The sequence below is a fragment of the Coptis chinensis genome, chromosome 4, assembly GCF_015680905.1.
Source record: "Coptis chinensis isolate HL-2020 chromosome 4, ASM1568090v1, whole genome shotgun sequence".
Classification (NCBI taxonomy): Eukaryota; Viridiplantae; Streptophyta; class Magnoliopsida; order Ranunculales; family Ranunculaceae; genus Coptis; species Coptis chinensis.
In genome coordinates, this window is record NC_141459.1 from 27,302,575 (window position 1) to 27,319,713 (window position 17,139).

At 34.6% G+C, this 17,139-nt stretch overlaps 1 long non-coding RNA gene across 1 annotated transcript; it reads left to right on the forward strand.

Moving 5' to 3' along the window:
* Window positions 1-2,348: 2,348 nt before the first annotated feature.
* LOC147502982 (uncharacterized) lies at window positions 2,349-12,644 on the forward strand. Its single transcript, XR_015220094.1, has 4 exons — window positions 2,349-2,585; window positions 2,755-3,366; window positions 3,505-3,574; window positions 12,408-12,644. It is a non-coding gene; the product is annotated as an uncharacterized LOC147502982 (long non-coding RNA).
* The last annotated feature ends 4,495 nt before the right edge of the window (window positions 12,645-17,139 follow it).

Below are 17,139 nucleotides of genomic sequence, written 5' to 3' on the forward strand. Positions count from 1 at the left end.
CAACAAAAAAAAATCAAAAAGAAAATAAAAACTTCTCAAGATTTATCAAACTCATTTCAGAATGTTCGGACAATCAGAACACTTCAATCAAATCAAGCTTCATGTCATATTCTCGATTATCATTTTTATTTTATGATACCTAATTTCCTACTTTAAAGCAGCAAGATCATCTTCATGATTGTGGAAATAGTAGAAAGAAGAAAAATCAAAAATCAAAATTGACACTTATAGTGTTTTCTATAATATAAAAAATGTGTAACGTGATGACGAACTTCATCAATCAAAGATTGATAAAATGTAAGGAAGAGAATATGCAACTTGACAAAGTAGAAAATAGTGCATTCCTTTCAATGCGCATGTGCTCTGCTGATTTAACTCAATGCTTCTAATCCATTCGGATCACCAGCGATAGATGGAGATATGAGCTTTCTTAAGACTAGTCAAATAAGAGATCGGTAATGGAGAGATTAGGGAGTGAGAAGAGTTGGGAGATTTTGTGTTTAGCAGCGAGAATAAAAAAATATTTGGTTTCCTTCACTTTGTATTCTTTTCACGCTGTCTTACTTAGACTTTCCATTGAACCTTATTGGAAATAGTGTGGACATTTAGTAACATTGAACCTTATTTTGTGTCTAGCGTTTGTCTCTCCCAAAAATCTGAAATAATCATATGGAATATTGAAAAGAGGAGAGCAACCATTTGTTGGTGAGAGAGAAGTTTAAGGTCTTTCCGTTTCTTTTTAACAGCTAATAAATTAAATTGCTTAATTAAATGCATTTATGGTGGCACACAATTGAAATGATGGCGTGGTTTTGATTTTTTTTATTCACCAGCACATGAAATGACCAATTACTCCTAATTAAAATACTAACCAGTAGTTTCATTTAAGGACAATATGGGTACCATATATTAACAAAAGCAGAAAAAGACCAAGTTATCCTTGTAAATGGTATTTAGGTGTTTTGATTTAATTATTTATTTAGGGGCATTATGCATAAGAAAAAGACCCGGATGAATTTAAGAGGCCACAATCATTATAGGATATACTACTAGCAGAGATATTATACATGACAATATGGTCTAGGAAATCAAGCTAGAAATAAAATTAATGCATATAAACTTGAAAATATTATCACTGAACATAGTTGTTAATCATATATGAAATTTAAACTAAAAATTAAAGACGGATTTAATAGTGACAAACTTTCATAAATGAGAAGCATTGAACCTCGGTATTAATTGTGATGCTTTCCTTTTCTTTATTCTCAAATCCTTCTTCTTATCTTTGCTGCTAATATCTTTCCAACCAATTTTCTCCTTTTCCTTCATCTCTTTAATTATTTCCTTGAGCTCAAAGATCTTGTCTTTGTTTTCTTTTTCTTCAATCATACAATCTAGCATAACGTTTTTGATGGTGTCAAGCTAAATTTGTTTTTCTTCAACTTCTGTTCTTTTCTTCAAGAGTTTTTTGAAATTGAAGTCTTCAATTTCTATTTCACGTTCATCTTTTATAAATTTTATTGCATTAAAAGCAGCCAAATCTTGTGCCTTTTCTAAAGAATATGTAGGGCTTCTAGAGAATTCTTTAACAATGACATCCTCATTGTTAAAGAATATGTCTTTTGGTACCTGTACTGTTACACAGCTGAAGAATCATCCGTTCTCTATTTTTGTGTTGTACACCGGATCTTGTTGAACATCAAGTTCTGCTTCTAGAATTTCCTTATTTTTACATAAGTTGTAATTTTCCTACTCCATGGCCCTGCAATATTATTTTGTATATAGGAAAACATAATTAAATATATGAAACTCATAAGAATAGATATTTGGATTAAATGGAATTCTTTGCTATATAGGTAAACAATATCGAGGAAGATAAGAATAATTATTTACCTTAATCATTTGTTTCCTATGCGTATGCTCTTGATCCAATACACTTTAGTTTATGCAATGAAGGCAGAATGATTGTAAATTTCTACATATATAGGTTTATTTATGTCAATTTATTAGGCTTCCCTACATGATTAGAAGTTCAGTTTGTGTATGATTCTAACTTCATATATATCTAAAATTGGAAAGTAAGGTAGATCACGTATTGTGTTTTGAAATTTCTATTTGTACTATTGGGCTAAGGTCCCAAATATAGTTTTGTGTCCTTAACTTGGGCTTTAAGCCCATTTAATTTTGCATGAATTGCACGTGTCTTCAAGTAAACATTGATGTGTCTTTCCTTTTGACATTTGTACTAAAGTAAGTCAACTTCATTTCCTCTAATTCATTGAAGGTTTTGATCGATTACCACAAAATAATCCTTTTAATTACCAATTCGTTTCCAATTTAGTTGTTTATCAATTGAGCTTTACGTTCAAGTGTTCCATTAATTGAACAATAAACCCCTAACTTTAGTCTTTTCTAGTGCTGAACCCACAATTGAGGAGCCATAATCATTATCAGATAGTAAGCCTGCATATCCTCCTCTTCCTGAAGAACCTGAGGTTGATAAGATCCTACTCTGCAAGGTAGGAGTTCGTCTTCCTGATGGGCGGAGGCTACAGAGGAATTTTTTCCGCACAGATCCGATTAAGGTAGAACCAATCCCTGTTAAGTGTTTTTTTTTTTTGCTCTAGACCTCAACCTTTTTGGTACAACTATTTTACTTGGGAGTCTTGATGACACACAAATTTTTAGATTAACAATGAAGTTTTTTGAGATTTTTTCTAGGTAACTAAGCAATTACATTTTTTACTTGTATAGATATTATTCTGCTGCTAGGTCTGAATTGAGTATTGTTGATGAAGTTGCTAGTTCGGTAATTGTGTCAAGCATTTTTAGTAATGAAGTATACAAGAAATTATGTATGTAAGATGGTTGCAATGCAATCATATGCATCAATGATGTCTCTGTAACCAAGTTAGATGTGGGGATTCTGGACGTGTTTAAATGTAAGTTTATTGACCTTTAATTTCTACCCCCTCCGCTTTTAATTACTTTTTTTTTTGTATTGCTATATATTCTCTGCTTTGACTTTTTTTTTTCCTTATGTTTTTGTTGAGATATCTCCACTGTAAATTTGGCTACATTGGAGAAATGGACAAAAGTAAACGTTAGCTGGATACCTCATCTTATGAATTTCAATTGAAATGTAAGTGTATTGATACTTTCCTTCCCAAACCAATTTGCCTAGCTGTATTCCTTTATTTGAATTACGTTGTTTTCTGTAATGCTATATAATCTTTTTTTTCATTTTCGTTTTTTTTCCCTTGTGAATTGGTTGAGATACATCCTCGATCTGTATATTCAATTTGCTTTGGTTGGATGGAGATATGGACAAAAGTGAACGTTTTCTTTATGAAATTGAGTTGAAATGTAAGTGTATTGATCAACCCATTTTCCACTCCTATCTGTCTGACCGAATTCCCGCTTTGTATTTATTTTTTAATTTTTTAATGGCTATATATTATCTGCTTTGACTTCCTGTTTTGTTTTCCTTGTTCTTTATTTGAGATATCTCTGCTGCATGAAGAAATGGAAGCTAGGTTGATAGGATAGATGCATTTATGATAATGCAAAGAAGGTAATATTGATATTCTTAAATCTCTATTGACTATTTTGTTTAATAACATGAATTATTCTTTATTTCTTTATTTCACTGTTTGTCCGTTACCAAGTCTTGAGTGCTTCCTAATATTCCTAGCTACCATTCTCCATTTGTTCCATACTTGGTTATATATTCTCCACTGCAAACTTGTTTCGACTTACTATGTCTTGTCTAAATCACATATGATAAGAATGGATTTTTAATAGATGGATGGACAGTAGATAAGGGATGCTAAACAGTACATTTATGATGTGAAAATAGTGATTAAAATACTTTCAATATCGTAGAAATAATGAGGAGTAGTCGTGTTCGGTCTATTCTAGTCGTATGTTGCTTGAATGCGAGTCTAGATTAGATAAAAGCTTTACTAATGAGAGTAAAAACAAGAAATTTGAGATACTAAACAGTGTTTTATATGATGAGAGAGGATAATAGAGAGGGTTAATCCGCCATGCGATTCGATTTACTATTAGTTAGTTATCGAATTGCTAGTTTGATCCCTAGTGAACACCAAGTCGTCTCAGATCAATGTTTCACTAGCTTAAGAGTTTAGCTCCCCCACAAATCTCTTTGATAGTGGCTCTAAACTCTAGTTCTCTGTTATGAGCTCTATCTCTAAACACTCACAACGAAGAACTTGAAGTTCAATTCTTTATGCAAAACAATAATAATTAATGGCTAATCATCCTCACATGGCTTCATAAACCTTCTCTAATGGAGGTTTAGCCTTGTGGCATTGGAATCATACTAACTAAAGATTGAATAGAAGACATAATAAAAAAGACAATTGAATTGAAAAACTAAGCTTTTTATTGATAGGTTCTAATGGAGACTACAATTATGAAACTACTTCTAAACTAAAGAAAGTAAACCTAATTAAAACTAAACTCAACTAATGAGAGAATTATATCTAAGAGTAAGGAGGAGATCATAAGTTTTGCCTTTGCCATCTTTATATAAGAGAGGGTTAGATTTATATTTTCGTGCATGGGCCAAAAATGGGGAATTTGGGCCTCTAATGTGATCCCAAAGTCCATTAGGTTAAGTCTAAAGAGGCTTCAGCTGTTGGAAATTACTTTAATGACATATTCATCCACTTTTATAGCTCTGATTGGGACAAAACTAGGTCCATTTGAAAACTGGTTCTGAGTCGGTCATTTTGACATAAAGTAAGCCCAATTCTGAAGCCCGAGTCCAAAGATACATCCTATCGAAGTTCTATTGACTTTTCTATTCTTTTTCTACCCAGATTGAGTTTGACTTCCCAGCTTTGAATGAGCTTGAAAAATGTTTTTCTTCATGATTCTTGGGCTTTTAAACGTAAAACTTCCTCAGCATTCATCTTGACTCGTTTTCCATGTAAAAGTGGTGCCTTTAGTTGCCTAATCAACTTCAAGTCCTAAAATGTACAAAAATACGTAAATAGTACTAACTCTCATTTATTATAAACATAATTGGCCTAAGTAGAATACTACTAAGGGGTTTAAACTACACTTTTGGGTGCTTATCACACCACCCCTAAACAACATTTTGTTTGTCCTCAAGCAAAGATGAGAAATAAAAATAGATAAGTGGCCAAAAATATGGATCTAACTAATCACGTTTCACAGAGTACGATTGCATTAACCATATGAAATAAGGCTTTAAACCACTAGAAATTCCCTAGTGGATGAGTTATAGCTTTGTGAGAGTTTTCCAGAGAAGATGCTCACAAACTTCATTTATACTACGACGACTAATAGATAAAGGTAATGTTTCCTAATTAATCTCAGATATCTATACATCTCAATAACAATATAATAAGAACAATGCTTTTGAAACCTAAGGTAATATATGCATAATAATCAAATTATCTAAAGATACACATGCATGTTATGAACTATGTTATGAAATGCAATGGCAGGTCCGTTTCTAAAACTTTTGGAATAACGTCCTTAAGTAGGTCATCACAATTTGTCAAGACAAAAATATTCTGATTTTTCCACTCAAGTTTTGCTTAGTTCAGTGTGTAGTGGGCACATGTTTTCACAATCTCAATGACGTCCAAAGGAGTTGAGGTCGATCAATCACATCTACCACTTACTATCACACCAAATTAATACTAATTGAGCTAGAGGTCTTTATTAGGTGATACAAGGCTGAGGTGATGGTTTAAGAAGAAATAAAATGGATATTCAAATAAACAAGTCTAAGATAATAGGGACTTCAAAATATGTAACTAGAGAAACTCTTATTCTTAATTTGCTTCTACACTTAGTTTCCATCCTTAGCCCTTTTGTTTTGGCTTTTGACTTTTTTTATTCTATTTTTTAGAGTTCTAACTTTTTATTTATATTTGCCTTTTCTTTGGATGGAAACTTATTTTATTTTTCTTTTCTGAAGCAAGTAAGTAATTTTGGTTTTCCACAGGTCTTTCTCTTTATTTTCCTTACTTATCCTATTTCTCAGACTCATTCAAGATGGGAAGAATTATTTTTAAATTTTTATTGGTTTAAAAGATGAGTAAAGGATTTGTGGTTGTGAAATGACTAAATGAAAAGGCTCAGTGGGGCCACTAGTGGATAATTACTTATAAGTATGAATTTTTAGCTATATCAATCCAAAGAGGGCCTAAATTCTCGCTTAGGATATGGTATGGTGAACAAGCAAGTGGATGTGTGGTTTCTCTACTCAGACTATACTTCTCTTTTGTGTCATCACTCAGATACTCACTCATATGAGGCTTTTAGGCTAAAATCTCATAGGATATGTAGAATAAAGTAGTCTAACATAGGTTTCAAAAAAATACTGTCAAGTACACTCATACATGCTCATGCAAGATGTTAATGAAAAGATGCAATGACTATTACCTACATATTAACCTAAGTTTCTAAGAACTATGCTTAATTCTATTGCTAGTTGAGATTTCTAGACTAATATCATCATAGAAAAGAAAATAATACCATTATCCTAAGTGCATAGTATAAACTATTTTTATGCCTTTTTTATTTTATACTTTTTATACGACAAATAATACGTAATATACAACCTAATATGTGCTTAAATATTTACAGTGTGTTTCTATACCACCCCCAAACAGAATTATGCTTTATCCCCAAAGTATGGAATGAAAATAAAGGATATAGAGTACCATAGAAACGTCCTTGGAAATGGGAGCACCTGTAAAAGAAAGTTAAACGATACAAAAAATAAAGAATAAAATTGCAGACGCAACTCCTATATGAGTTCCATCCATTATGGAGATAACATGAAATAATAAATGTTTGGGACATAAGCGAACACTAACATGAAATTATAAATATTACCATATATAGTTGCGCTAATAAGACATTATCTTCCCTTTGATCCTCACTTGTGAAATGAGTCTCTTTTTAAGTCTTGACTATCTATGACTACTTTCCATGCCTTCATTCTGTTTTCATCTACCCTAGCAAACCTATTTAGTGCAATTTGGTCGAACGGGGTATATGAGGCTATTAGGTGAGGTTGGATGCGCCAGCCAGGCCAAACCATAACAAGTAAAGAACGGACTATACCATTGGTCGTGTGCATTGTGTCAACCTTAACCCAATCGGTGAAATGTGTATAGAATTCCAGGAAAAAAAGGTCATTATACGAGTGACTATGACTGGCATAAGAAGGTACTGATGCCTTACAGTCTGGGCTCTAGCAAGACCAACCACTATGGTTTTGGATATATCATAAAACTAACGCCTCTTTGCTAAAGGAATGAAGGCGTTGCATGCGTGGGAATCCGTAGATTTAAAGTGCCAATCTCCTAGGACATTTAACTTGAAGAAAAAGCATAACAAGGCCCGTATTAAGGGCTATGCTTCCTAAGGATACAGTACGTTGGCCTTGATGTTCTACTTGGAATATACCTGCACTATAGGTCTCATGGAAGTTTACCTAGTCATAATGGTTATCATTATCATCTATATAATTAATATGGGTGTGTTGGGCAGGGACAAGAATTCCTAATGAAAATGAAATTAACTAAGTATTTAGTCAATTCAAAGGTTTCGTCATCCAACATTATGCTTAGTGCTTGTTCTTTCTTGGAGTGGTCAAAGAAGGTAGCATGCTTATAAAAGTACTTAGTAAGTGTAGGAGAATAAGTTTCATCATGTCGTACAAGTATGGTCTCCCATTCGTGCTCCATTATCATATCCTCAAAGTATGCACCGTACTTGTTATTGAGAAATAGATTCTCAAAAGACTGTTACGGTATAATTTTTGGAGTAGTTATAGTAGTCAAGTAATTAAATTAAGTGCTGGAAGTTAGAGAAGAAAAACCTGGAAATCCGAGCCTGGAAGGTTGCAGTGTGGTCACGCGTGTGCTTGGGGGAAGCCTACGAAGGACGCAGGGCGGGATAAAATAATAGCTGATACAAAGTTAGGAGGGCGGTGCTCGCTCTGTTTGGTCTATTGGAGGGCGTAGATGCACTCTGAGATGTAGCAATGTGTTTAGGGATTTTAGTTATGGAAGAACATGCTTAGAGATTGTTTTTATAGTGTTTGATTGCTAAGTTTAAGGCCGGATGGTTACAAAATAAAAAGATGTGCAAAAACATAATTTTAGGAATAGTTTCTAACACATGAATTCTATTTTTGATTTGGGAATTTCTATATATGATTAGCTTCCGAAATCCATGAAATTTTGATATTCCATGAAATTTAAGATTCCTAATTACATTATGGATCCCAATTGAATAAAACAAGGCCTATGGGTTGCATATTGACCTCGCCTCTTTTTTGTGTTTATTGGTGGTATGGTAGATGTAGATAGATGATAGTCGTTAAACAAAATAGAAGCATATCAAAACCTAATTATCCCTCAATGAGTAAAGGATGAGTAGGGTATCGTTCCACTTTTAAGTGTATGTTTATATGAAGGATAGGACTGGAAAGGGGGTTTAAGGGATTAAAAACTATTATTATAGATTTTAGATTGAAATGCTAAACTAAACTAAACTAACTAAACTAAACTAAACTATTGAGAATTTATAAGAGATGGAATTCAAGAGATTAGAATCCACCAATACTTTTGATTCAATAACATTTTGCTTCATGGTTGTTCTCACAAGTAGACTACAATTAGGCAATCGAGCGAGTGCCGACGCCCTCTTGGACGAAACATCGTTAACGAATAACTCTAGTTAAGCGTGTTCCTATGTTTATGCTACTAGTATCTTCTTTTCTTTTATATGAGCTTGGGTAGCTATTCAATAAATCACAATATAAGGCAAACACAAGGAATACTTCCCTTACTCTAAAACACTGCACAACTAGAAGAAAAGTAGAGAATAATAGTATAATATTCAATTACAATAAATAAAACCATATTCTAGCATTATATTCAATTGCAATAAATAAAAGCATGTCACTAGCAAATATTTAATTGCAATAAATTAAACCCAAAACTAGCATGATATTCGATTGCAATAAATAAAAACCTTAATCTATACTTCCATCCCCTGGTCTGGGCAATGGAACCAATAACTAAAAACATAAAGAACTAACTTGATTGAAGAACACCATGAACCAGAAGAATCATTAAACCTTAAATATCGTCTTCATCTCCTCCCTTGAAGGAGAAGATTAACCTTCCATAAAGAAAGAAGAACACGAAGAACGAGAAGAAGAAGAGTTGAAGAATATAGGACTAGAAAGACTAATTTATTAAGACTCAGCTAGTTAAAACCGAATCTTTTATTATTAATCTCTCTCTACCTCAAGTTCTGGAGACAAGAGTATAAGTGAATTGGCAAATTACATGAGGCACTTAGGTCCTCTATTTATAGAGGTTACAATGAGTTCTAGAAGCATTCCAAACCGCCATTTGTTTCCTAATACAAATAAACTTCTTTCAGAGTCCAACTTCGTCTCCAAAACTGAGAAGGAATTGGCTACATTGTTATTTCATGCATCTGGACTCATGATCCATGCGTCTCAGACATGAGCATTGAGTCTGGACTCACGATCCATGAGTCTCAGATGCGGAAGTCTATTTTCCCTCTTTTGCTCCATCCTTCTATCCTCTTTTGTGGGCTTTGGTCCAAGCAACAAATCCTTTGGCCTTGGGCTTCCAAATAGGCTTTAAAATAGGTCCAAGTCACATCTTTAATAGCTTTAATTCCTTTCCATGATTGTCCACGAGCTTCCCATGTGATCTTTAATGCTCCGAATTGTTCCGTTTTACCCCTTTTTCTCTAATATTCCACAAAACTCTCTCTTTCACCTGTAAAATCATAAAACATAACTTACAAACACTATTAGTCCACTAAGATGGCTAAACAATAGGCATAATTGAGGGTTAAATTGCACTTTTTGAGCACTTATCACAACTCCTAACTAGCCTTTTGCTAGTCTCTTAGCAAATAAGATGAAAAATAGATAAGTGATCAAAATCACATCCTAACAACAAAAATAAAATCCTAACTCACTTTTGCAGGCATCACGATTGCATTTACCATATACAACAAGGCTTTAAACCTTTAAGTTCCTTGAAAAGAACGAGTTATAGTCTTGTGAGGGTTTTCAGGTGATATACCCACAAAATCAATCAATAGCATGTTCAAGAATAATAGTATTTTTCAGAGAGAGAAATTCCTTACCCACTTAGTGCTTACTCCAATAGACGGTCTCCATTGCTAACTACATTGCTGCAAAGACTCATAGATTATGATGGGAGATAGTAAAAATTGAAAAAATTTTCAATCAAGGCTTATGTGTATACTTAGTCAATCTCCTATACTCTCCTATCCAAGAAACAGAACCCCTAGTTTACTTTTAGATAGATAATCTCGACTTTCAATTCTCACCGGTCATCTTTCAGAAAAGAATATCTCAGAAGATGGTCTACTATTTTACCTCATATATATGGGGAAAAGAATAATGAATACGAACATCCTACATACTACCTTGAAAAACAGACTTCTAGATGGCAGTAGTCTCATGGAAAGAATGCTAATCACATATGAAGTGTCGGGTCCTTCACTTTAGCATCCTCTCACCTATTCTAGACTTCGTACCATACTGTAGTGATAAGTTATGGGTAGTAACTTGGCTTAGGTATTGGTTTATGAAGGAAAGGTAAAAAAGATTCAAAGGTTGTTTCTGAAAAACACTAAGGGTTTTGCTTCATTCTTTGGAAGATTTCTTCAAATTCTTTATTGCAGAGAAAATTCTTCCTTTGTCTTTGCTTTTCCATCCATTCTGTTCAACTTATTCATTTTTTTTTTTTTTTTTTTTAGCTCAGTGATATATCCTTGATTAGTACTAGATATGCTTGTTTTCCACTAGCTTCTTTCACTTAGAACAGAATGATGGTCTTCATTGTATCTCTCTGGTATTTCCTTATAATCTTCCTTTTGTGTTATTTCTTCCGCTTTGTGCCCCTCGTATTCTCAGAAACATATGGGTATGGTTGATAAAGATTTTGGCTATACTCCTTATCTGGAGTTGGGTAAAGGGTTTTATGAAAGAAAATAGCTTATTGTAAGGCTCAAAAGGGTTTAACATGATGGTCCTACTAGGTGGGATAAAGGTTGAATAGGTTCACTACTTGACTTATCAGTATGATACTCTGTTTCGAATAGACTACAAGACCTAATAGCTATCTCCCCAGTTGATGTCACTTCGTGATTCACCAAATCAACAAATAATGAGACTATATTACAACGATATAAAAAACTGAAAGATGTTGAGTTACTAAGACTCGGATTTTTCGTAAGAACTCTCCAAAGAATGGGTATAAAGTTCGAGTCTAACGAGCTAAGTCTAAAAATTCTACTTTCAGTTTACTAGGGGTTTAAATTTCTCTTCTAGCAAAAGTACACAAAACTGACCAAGTACTATAGTGGTGCCTTGATAAAGAATTCTATCAACAAGAACTATGTCCGAGCATAATAAATAGTCTAAGCGGTAATGAAATCAATAATATCAACTATCTATCAAACTCAACACTAAGCAGTATAGAATCTATATCCCAGACTCATCATTAAAATTCATTTTTCTCATGCTGCTGATATAGAAACAAAAATATTTTTGTTTTTGAAAACTAATTTTCGAAATTCATTTCTCAAGTACACCCTCCCCCTACTTATGCATGCATTGGCCTCAATGTATAAAGAAGTAAATGAAATAGATGAGAAAAAGGTAGGATATTACCATTGATGCTGAATATCAGTTTAGGTCTTTTTACGTCAGATTCCTAAGACTATATATCATACATTATCAATTTGGAGTGAGGAGATCAAATTTTCTTACCCAAATCTGACGAGGAGGTCTCACCTTGTGGGTTGTCAAAAATACTCCTTGATATGCTGGAAAGATTGCTGGTGAAGTTGCTTCTCTACCTTGAACTATTTCAGGCCCGATGATTGTGTGATAGGCCTTGTGGTTCCTTTGTGTAGAAGATTGACGAAAATCTTTCTTTCTAACAAGACAATAATATCTAATGTCCCTTTTACCACCACAGTAATGATAATAGATGTCTGGCTGACTGTGCTCAAGGTGGGTGGTAGATTGGTTCACATACTTCTCTCGTTCAGACAATGATGGTGTAGAAGAGGCTTCAACAGTGCAATGTTTCTTATCAATATGGTCCACTTTCTGCATTAGAAGACTTATTTCTGTTTCTAGATTCTGTTGTTTTTCCAAAACTTCTTTAAGCTGATTTTCTAGTAACTGGTTTTTCTGGGCAGAAGTCTGTTGTTCATCCTGAAATGTAGAGTTCATCTTTTCAAGATATGATACTCTCTGTCAATTTTCCATTCTGCTCACTTAAATCCTGAATTTTCTGCAGAGATTCCAAGAACATGGCTAGCAACGCCTCTATGGTGGGGTTCTCAGGTTCATCACAATTTTCTGTCGATTAAGCACTCTCAATTGTATCTTCGAATGGGAAGGATTCTTGTATCATGCTATCAAGGAAGTACACCTCTCCACCTTCAATGTCATCACAATCCTTATGCAACAGGTGAAAGATATTTATGTCCATGGACATCTTACCAAAGTTGATCTTCATTTCACCGTTGTGACAATTTATCAAAGCTTTTATGGTAGCGAAGAAAGGTCGGCCTAGAATAATTGGAATTTTATCAAAGGCCTCCTTGGTGTCTATCACAATGAAATCCACTAGATAGTAAAATCGGCTACTTGAACAAGAACATCCTTAACTATGCCTCTAGGAATCTTGGTAGAACAGTCGGCTAACTTCAATTTGACTTTTGTAGGCTTTAGGTTCTCCAGGCCCAATGCTTGGTACACATGATATGGCAATAGATTAACACTAGCACCAAGGTCTAAAAGAGCATTACCCGTGAATTTTTCTCCTATCTTGCATGATATTGTAGGACTTCCTAGATCTTTGAGCTTGACTGGAGCTTGCTGATGGATAATAGATGTTGTTTGTCCAGCTAGAAACGCTCGCTTTGGAACATGAGTACTTCTCTTTATGTTGAATGCATCCTTCAAGAATTTGGCATATGATGGCAACTGCTTGATCGCTTTGATAAAGGGGATATTGATGTTATCTTTCTCAAATGCCTCCTTCATCTCTAAAAATTGCTTGTCCTTTTTTCTTTGAGCAAAAAACATAGGAAAATGTGCCTTTGGTACAAACACATCAGCATGTGTCTGCTCTTCTTTCTCTTTGGTATTCTTGCATATCTTGTCTTGGTTATCTTGACAAATGGGAGTTGAAAGGATTTCCCCCACTTCCTTTTAAACTTCATTTGAAATCTTGACCGATTGCTCTGTAGCAATGTCATCATGAGAAGGTAAGTCAACCTTGTTGTCTATTTTCAATCCTGATCTAAGAGTAGTAACTGAGCTGACATGATCATGGAGGTGATAAGTACTAGAAGTTGTCCCAATGTGGCATACATCTTCACTCTTCGATATTGGTTCTAATAAGCTAGGTTTAATGGCTTGTGTCTTTACAAACAAAGCAGTAGTGAGTTGTTCGACCTTAGCCTTTAGAGACTCCATTCTAGAACATTGACTTGCCTGAGATTGCGGGAGATTGAGCTGAAACTGTGCAAGAAGCTCTATAACACTTTCAAACTTCTGATTTTTCTGTGATAGCAAAATAATAGCATTCTCCAGGTTGGCAGGTGCGGCATAATTTCTCCTAGGATCAGGCATTAACTCTCCAACTATATTAGAATTCTGCTGAGAGTATAATTGTTGTTGAGGAACCAACTGTGAAGCTTGACTTGTTTGTGGAATATAACTTTGATCTTGAGAACCTGGGGGTCTAGCGTTCTGTCTCCAATAATTGCCTTGAAAGTTATTACCACCTTGGTTAGGCCTCTAAAATGAGTTCACATTGTACTCTCCAACTGATGCATGTTGATAGTAACAAGGACATTCTAGAGTTGCATGAGAAGTGTCCGAACAGACTTCGCAGTATTGGCTAGCTTGCATGATTGGGAGAGATTTAGCTTGAGACTTGTTGATCATGGAGGGATTCATGGAGAACTGGTTGAATTTCTTACTTAGAGTTTCAATGTTGGTGGCCAGGATGGCCAATGTTGACTTCAGTTTTTGATCTGATTGTTCATGTGCTTGGTAACCAAATTGCTTTGGCTCCCCCTCCATGCTAGCGACATCCTCGTTGCTAGTAGTCCATTGTTGTGTTTCTTCAGCTAAATTCTCAAGAAAGTTGTAAGATTCCTCTCCATCTATTGATGTAAACTTGCCTTTGTGTATTGACTGTATCATCTGCTTGTTCATCATCAAGAGTCCTCGATAGAAAAAATGAGCCAGTGTGCTCTTATCATAACCATGATGTGGACATGAGACTAGCAGATTATTGAATTTCTCCCAGCTTTGATGATATTCTTCAGTCACCTTACCTTTGAAATTGTTGATGGCTTGCTGCATGTCATCTGTCTTCTGGGGTGGGTAGAACTTGTTCATAAACTTTGTTCTCAACTTCTCCCAGTTGTTGATTGAATTGATTGGCTGTGCAGTTAACCATTCAGATGCTTTACCTTCGAGTGAGAGCGGAAAAAGAATCAACTTGATACTCTCTTCTTTGATATTCTGGTTCTTGAAAGTTCTGAGGACTGATAGAAATTTGTTCATGTGAACATATGGCTGAACATTGTCTAAACCATTGAACTTTGGAAGCATAGAGATTACTGATGCTTTAAGTTCAAACTGGTTAGATCTTATCTTTGGAAAAACAATATTGTTGGGTGGGTCTCCAATGATTGGGAATAGAAATCGCTCAACTTCTTCATCTGTTGTGCTTGCATGGGTGGGATAGCTTCAGGATTATTGGTGTCCATAACACCTCCATCATTGCGTGCAACCATTGTATCAATCTTGTCTAGTATTATTGTTATGCAAAGATGATGAAAAACTATCCTACTATGCTTGAATGCAATTAAACTAATATGCAACAATTCTAAATTATACTAATATGCAAAACTACTTTCCTTCAACTGGGTTGGGCTTTGCAGCTAGTATCTTGCCCATTGTCTAAAGTTGTCTATTCTAGGGTTATGGTGAATCACTTGGATTGCTTAAGTACCACGACCCCCAGACGATAGTCCGTTTGTCAAGATTCAGACAAGAAACACTAGAGTTTGATATTTCACTGTGTTGGCTTACAACTTTAATTGTTGAAAAGGTCCTAAATGCAATTATACTAGAAAGTAATAAAACTAAACTATAATGCAACTATACTAAGAAAGAAATAAAAGTAAACTACGATGCAACTATACTAAGAATGAAATAAAAAGAATGAAGATTCGACTAACCTGGATGGTAGATCTTGTATTTGAGATGTCCTTCAAGCTTCTTTCTTTCTCAAAAAGATGGATGATGCGGCTAAAATTACCTCAAGATCCAAACTTCTAATCTTGAAAGAAAGCGTTAAACATAAACAACTTAAAATGGCAGCGGCGCCATTTGACACGCACTCCTTTTTGTGTGTAGATGAGATGTGGGATGATGTTCGTTGAACAAAATAGAAGCGTATCAAAACCTAATTATCCCTCAATGAGTATAGGATGAGTAGGGTATCGTTCCACTTTTAAGTGTATGTTTATATGAAGGACAGGACTGGAAAGGTGGTTTGAGGGATTAAAAATTATTATTATAGATTTTAGATTCTAATGCTAAACTAAACTAAACTAAACTATTGAGAATTTATAAGAGATAGAATTCAAGAGATTAGAATCCACCAATACTTTTGATTCAATGACCTTTTACTTCATGGTTGTTCTCACAAGTAGACTACAATTACGCAATCGAGCGAGTATCGATGCCCTCTTGGATGAAACATCGTTAATGAATAACTCTAGTTAAAGGTGTTCCTATGTTTATGTTACTAGTATCTTCTTTCTTTTTATGTGAGCTTGGGTAGCTATTCAATGAATCACCATCTAAGGCAAACACAAGGAATATTTCTCTTACTCTAAAACACTACATAACTAGAAGAAAAGTAGAGAATAATAGTATAATATTCAATTACAATAAATAAAACCCTATTCTAGCATTATATTCAATTGCAATAAATAAAAGTATGTCACTAGCAAATATTCAATTGCAATAAATAAAACCCTAAACTAGCATGATATTCGATTGCAATAAATAAAAACCTTAATCTATACTTCCATCCCCTGGTCTGGGCAATGGAACTAATAGCTAAAAACATAAAGAACTAACCTGATTGAAGAACACCATGAATCAGAAGAATCATTAAACCTTAAATATCGGCTTCATCTCCTCCCTTGAAGGAGAAGATTAACCTTCCATAAAGAAGGAAGAACACGAAGAACGAGAAGAAGAAAGTCGAAGAACATAAGACTAGAAAGACTAATTTATTAAGACTCAGCTAGTTAAAACCGAATCTTTATTATTAATCTCTCTCTGCCTTAAGTTCTGGAGACAAGAGTATAAGTGAATTGGCAAATTACATGAGGCACTTAGGTCCTCTATTTATAGAGGTTACAATGAGTTCTAAAAGCATTCGAAACTGCCATTTGTTTACTAATACAAATAGACTTCTTCCAGAGTCCAACTTCGTCTCCAAAACTGAGAAAGAATTGGCTACAGTGTCGTTTCATGTATCTGGACTCATGATCCATGTGTCTCAGACGCGAGCATTGAGTCTGGACTCACGATCCATGAGTTTCAGACGCGGAAGTCTATTTTCCCTCTTTTGCTCCATCCTTCTATCCTCTTTTGCGGGCTTTGGTCCAAGCAATGAATCTTTTGGCCTTGGGCTTCTAAATAGGCTTTCAAATAGGTCCAAGTCACATCTTTAATAGCTTTAATTCCTTGGCCTTCTCCATGATTGTCCACGAGCTTCCCATGTGATCTTTAATGCTCCGAATTGCTCTGTTTTGCCCCTTTTTCTCTAATATTCCACAAAACTCTCTCTTTCACCTGTAGAATCATAAAACATAACTTACAGACACTATTAGTCCACTAAGATGGCTAAACAAGAGGCATAATCGAGGGTTAAATTGCACTTTTTGAGCACTTATCACCTATAATGGGTTTTCTCTATCCTGATC